This window comes from Salmo trutta, chromosome 9 (genome assembly GCF_901001165.1).
Source record: "Salmo trutta chromosome 9, fSalTru1.1, whole genome shotgun sequence".
Lineage (NCBI taxonomy): Eukaryota > Metazoa > Chordata > Actinopteri > Salmoniformes > Salmonidae > Salmo > Salmo trutta.
Window position 1 is genome coordinate 7753181 of NC_042965.1, and position 6000 is coordinate 7759180.

Genomic DNA, 6000 nt, shown 5'->3' on the forward strand with positions numbered 1-6000 from the left:
GGAATGTTTTAAGTTCCTCGGCATACACATCATGGACAAACTGAAATGGTCCACCCATACAGACAGCGTGGTGAAGAAGGCGCAACAGCGCCTCTTCAACCTCAGGAGGCTGAAGAAATTTGGCTTGTCACCGGAAACACTCAAACAGATGCACAATCGAGAGCATCCTGTCGGGCTGTATCACCGCCTGGTATGGCAACTGCTCCACCCACAACAGTAAGGCTCTCCAGAGGGTGGTGAGGTCTGCACAACGCATCACCGGGGGCAAACTACCTGCCCTACAGGACACCTACACCACCTGATGTCACAGGAAGGCCAAAAAGATCATCAAGGACAACAACCACCCGAGCCACTGCCTGTTCACCCCGCTATCATCCAGAAGGCGAGGTCAGAACAGGTGCATCAAAGCTGGGACCGAGAGACTGAAAAACAGCTTCTATCTCAAGGCCATCAGACTGTTAAACAGCCATCACTAACATTGAGTGGCTGCTGCCAACATACTGACTCAAATCTCCAGCCACTTTAATAATTACAAAATTGGATGTAATAAATGTATCACTAGTCACTTTAAACAATGCAACTTTATATAATGTTTACATACCCTACATTACTCATCTCATATGTATATACTGTACTCTATACCATCTACTGCATCTTGCCTATGACGCACAGCCATCGCTCATCCATATATTTATATGTACATGTTCTTATTCATTCCTTTACACTTGTGCGTATAAGGTTGTGAAGTTGTTAGATTACTTGTTTGATCTTACTGCACGGTCAAGAAGCAAAAGCATTTCGCTACTCGCATTAACATCTGCTAACCATGTGTATGTGACCAATAAAATTGGATTTGATTTGATTAAATACTGTATTTAATCAATGGTATATTACTTGATCGCTCGTGTAGCTATTGATTCCATGAAGAAGAAAAAAACAGTAGGGCTACGTTGCACTGTTTCTCTCAACATCTTCAGCATCTATGTGTGTTGTTTTACAGAAACACTCATGTCACAGTCCTGGGGAGAAAAAGATGACAAAAGCTAAAAAAAAAAAAACGTTGTTTTTAATGTAGTGGCTATCAAATCCAATGATGTTATTTGTTGTATAGCTACTGATCGTTTTTGTGTAACACTTTTTGTTGTTGTTGCATGACGTGTTAATTGTCAAAATTGTCTTGATTCTACAGAAAAATCATCTTCCAGGTCCCAAAAGGCAAGACTCTTGTTTTCTCTGAAGTTCGGTGCACACTTAAGGTAATCTAATAAATCCAATATTGCATTACAGTAAAATGATTGGATTACAAGAAATGGGGTATCAAATACAAAGAACGTGTGGCATATTATAAAGCTTTTGCTGTACAGTTATTGACGTTTTTGTCTTTCAATCCCATGTATTTTAGGGGACCACAAAGAAGGTTGAGAGGCCATGAGAACAGCAGCCATGTCAGCCACCTTCAGCTCCTGCTGCGTGCCGCCACCACCAACAGCAGTGACCTGCAGTTCTCCCCACTGATAGCTTTTGCACCAGGCAAGGAGAACGGGGCTATGGTTGAGCAGCTGCCCCAGCTCAGAGAGGCTGTATCTGACTTGAAAATCCACTGGAACATGGGGCTGTCAGAGGGGGAGGCGGATGGAAGGGACAGATGGGATAGCTCAGCAGCTCACAGTCTGCGAGATTATGACCAGGTGACCATCCTCAAGGACATAAGGCTGCAGATATAGACACACTGCAGCAGAGGGTCCAGATATTGGAGAACATCATCTCCGTTCTGAACAGGGAGGTGGAAAAGACCCAGCTGAGCGTGGAGGCTTTGGAGAGGGAGAACCAGAGCAGCAGGACATGATTCACCAATTAGAAATAAAGGTACAGTATATTGTGAGTCATAGAACACAGTCATCTTTGTGGACCAGTTATATGACCTAATGCTGTTTCATTCCAGGGCATGCCGTGAACTTAAAAAAAAAGTTTAATTCTACTTCTTAAAACAACCATTAAAGGTCCAATGCAACCATTTTTTTTAAATCTGAATATCAAATTATTTCTGGAAAACAATGAAGTACCTTACTGTGATTGTTGTCAATTAAAATGGTCAAAAATAAACAAAAGTTGGTTCTTAGCAAAGAGCAATTTCTCAAGAAAGAATTTTTGCTAGGACTGTCTCGGAGTGGTCTGAGGGGGAGGGGAAAACTGAAAATGAGCTGTTATTGACAGAGGTTTGGAACCCTCTTTCTTATTGGTCTATTTGTTACATATGCTCCTGCTACGCCCTCTACTTCTCATCCTGTGTCTCCATAAAGTCGCCACTCCCCCAGTGCTCTCTCCCTCCCTCCCTCCCTCCCTCTCTCTCTGTGGGTGTATGTGATTGTGTGAGTGGAGACAGGTGTGCTGGAGGCAAGACCTCTACAAATACTCAGCCCTGCCACTTCCACGCTGCCAGATCATAGCCTCTGCTCAGTCAGTCTGCGATTCAAGCCATTTGTTCCTGCATAGATCTTGTTATCCTGTTGAGCCTGGTTTTCCCTAACCTGATGCTCCTTTTCTCTCCGCTACAGTTTCGTCCGCTCTGACTCTGGTCGCTGTCTCCAGTCCCTCATCTCGTCAGTCCCGCTCTACTGCTTTCTTGGATTCCGCTCCGGACCTGCTTACCTTGCCCCTACTCCCCTACTGCTTTTCAATAAATACCTTGTCCCTGTCTCCTCATCTGAGTCTGCACTTGGGTACACCTGCTCCGCCACAAGTAACACTAACTAATTTACCACCTGATGTCACCAGGCAGGCCAAAACTACATCCCACCAAAACAGTATTTTCAAACAGCTCTTACACTAAAGGCATTATCATAATTTGCACAGTATTTTTCCAACCTCATAGTGTGGAAATATATATAAAACACAGGAAATCTAGTTTTTGACTGCACCGGGCCTTTAAAAAGTGCATGCGTCAACTATCCTCCCAAATTACAGAAAGTAACTTTTCTGATGCTCCTAATTTGCAGTGGTAGAATTGTAGCCTTACAATTGCTCTATACTCTCACTGGTCTTGAGAATAATAAAATGCTGGTCTGGCTGAACATTGAGGGGGAAGGGAGAGCATCAAATGTCACATCTTGGTTGGAAAAATGGACTGTTGACAAGAATGCATTTCGCTTTCCTGAAAAATATCCATTTATATCCCATTTCCGCAAGCGTTCCTCTCCTACTCTTAAAGTAGAGAGCCTCTTCTCATGTAACAGTACATAGAATAACCCCCCTCTCCACAAAATGAAACAGATTTTATCTCCAGCAAACAATAGTTATGAGTGTACATTTTTTTATAGAAACACGTTACCAGGGTCTCTCTGCTTTTTTCACTGGCCGTTGAAATGTCAGCTTAATTAACAGAAAAGTGCGATGTCATTTTATATTTTAAAATACGTTGTCATCTTAAATCACTGTTCTAATTTCTCTCAAAACAAAGCAGTAATTGTATATTTTCAAAACAAACATATCTCAGACAGTCAGCTGAAATTGAAAGGTCCTAAACATAAAATGTAGTTACGTGTTATCTGACCAGGATAATGGGGGTGATTCAGCTACAATGCAATGTCAACAATACAATTTCAGAAAGCTCGGCGAGAACAAATTATAGAGGGGACCAAATAGATGTATCTGACAACAACAGACATCAACAGTTTTCTGTGTGATATCTGTTGTTTGTATAGGCCTAATTTATTGTGGAGGATGTTGATATTTGTAACCTATCTATGCCTTCTTAAGAAGATGAAATCTGTTTCATTTTGTGGGGAGGGGGGTTAGGGGTTATTCTATGAACATGAGAAGAGGCTCTCTACTTTAAGAGTAGGAGAGGAATGTTTGCGGAAGCGGGATATAAATGGATATTTTTCAGGAAAGCGAAATTCATTCTTGTCAACAGTCTATTTTTCCAACCAAGATGTGACATTTGATGCTCTCCCTTCCCCCTCAATGTTCAGCCAGACCAGCATTTTATTATTCTCATTTTCTTCAAGAATACTGGGTGTATGCAGCAATACTGGGTGTATGCAGCAATACTAAGGCTACAATTCCACCACTGTAAATTATGAACATCAGAAAAGTGACTTTCTTGATTGTATTAGCCTACCTTTCTGTACTTTGGGAGGATAGTTGACGCATGCACTTCTTAATTGCCCCTGTGGGGATTAATAAAGTTGAATTGAATTGATTGTTGCCCTGTAGGTTACAGAGCAGCAGCACAGACTGGCCAGGAAATATATTGTCATCAGTTCCCTGAAAGAAAGCCTCCGCGCCCACCAGGAGGTCTCCTATGACGATAATTTCATCTGGAGGCTGTCTGATCTCAGCTACAAAATGGAGGCCATCTCTGGCCATTGGAATAGGCCTAACCTGTACTCTCCTGGTACAGTATTATTTCAATTTCACCTAAAACAGAAAAGCCAGTGGTGAAGGACAGTCAAATCACAGGGACAGTCGTCTATACACATGGCACAAAATAGGCTTTGTGTCCTCTGCTTTTTCTAGCATTCTACACATCCAGGTATGGATTCAAGGTGTGCATGAAGGCTGTATCTGAATGGTGAATGGGGTGGGAAAAGGCACTCGTATCTCTCTTTTCTTTGATCATGAAGGGGGAGTATGATCCCCTTCTCTCATGGCCATTCAAGCACAAGGTAATGCTCTCTCTGTAATAGCTGTGTAACAGACATCATAGATTGTTTATTTAGAGGGCTGAGGTTTTCAATTGAAATGTTAGTTGAGATACGTATTTCCCTAATGTCAAAAAACAAACAACAAAATCTCCTCATGAGTCATTATAGTTCTCATCTCTTTCCCTCTGCATCATTAAGGTAAGTAAGTATCGAGTCAGCCATGTTAATGTTTAATCTGTATATCTCCTTTCCAGGTCACTTTCTTTTTGCTTGATCAGAATCACTGAGAACATGTGATTGACGCCTTGTTTTATGCATAGATATGTCCACAACATGAGCCCGTGGTAGGTAGGTAGGTAGGTAGGTAGGGGGGAGGAATAGGTATGGGTCGCACCTACTAAGAAGGGGGGGGGGGGGGGTGTAATGGGAGATGGGACAGATACTGTAGGCCAATTATCAACTTTTCATTTTATTAACTTGGTGTTTTGGTGTTTTTTCCATGTTTTTTTGGTACTGTTTTTCGATTCTTTATCTATGTACTTCTTGAATATAATTTCCTGTCATTGATCTGAACCCCTCCCAGGAAGAAAAAAATAAAAAAAGTTGGTCAAAAAAAAACCTCCACAGGTTCATGCAGGCTAATTATAATGTGTTCGATTAGTTGCATTTAGATTGCTTAACTTCAACATTTAAGATAATTTTAAAAGTCTTAAGAGTGTAGCAGTACTTACAAGTTATATATATCAGCAATTATATAGCATAACAGATTTTTAGAAAGGATAGAATTGGCCAAATAATTGTCCCCTGAACTCATCTGCTAAATGACATTTCACTTGATCCCTGAGATTTCCTCTCAGCATAGAGCCATTAGAAAAATCCTCATGAACAGACAGCAGCACTGTGGAAGTAAACAGAGATCTCTTTGGATATTATGTTTTTTTATTTGCTTAAGAGCCAAATAAACAGGGCAGAATCCACAATCTTACGTCAGTGCTAGTATAGCAATCCTAGGATTCTCAAGGAATTTGATTTGAAAACTTCTCAAATGACTTTCACATAAATGTCCAAACATGTTATTTAATGTTGTGTGTTATTCATTACATACATTTTTTTTTATACATTTAATCATGCAACAGTAATGTTACATACATGTTGCAGGCATTTCAAAATAATAATTATTTACAAAAATATATTATTAGTCTTATGTTGATGATGATGAATAGGGTAGTAAAGCCTAGTGGTAGTTCAGTGTTGTGTAATCAGTAGTAGTGGTAGATATGATTATTATCAATGATTGTAATACTAATAACAAATAGTGCGTGAAAATATATGTGATTGAAAATAAAAAAAGACA

General features: G+C 40.4%; 1 pseudogene; it reads left to right on the forward strand.

Moving 5' to 3' along the window:
* LOC115199571 (TNF receptor-associated factor 2-like) overlaps positions 1-5005 on the forward strand; it is a 29323-nt pseudogene extending 24318 nt beyond the window's left edge.
* Positions 5006-6000: the final 995 nt, after the last annotated feature.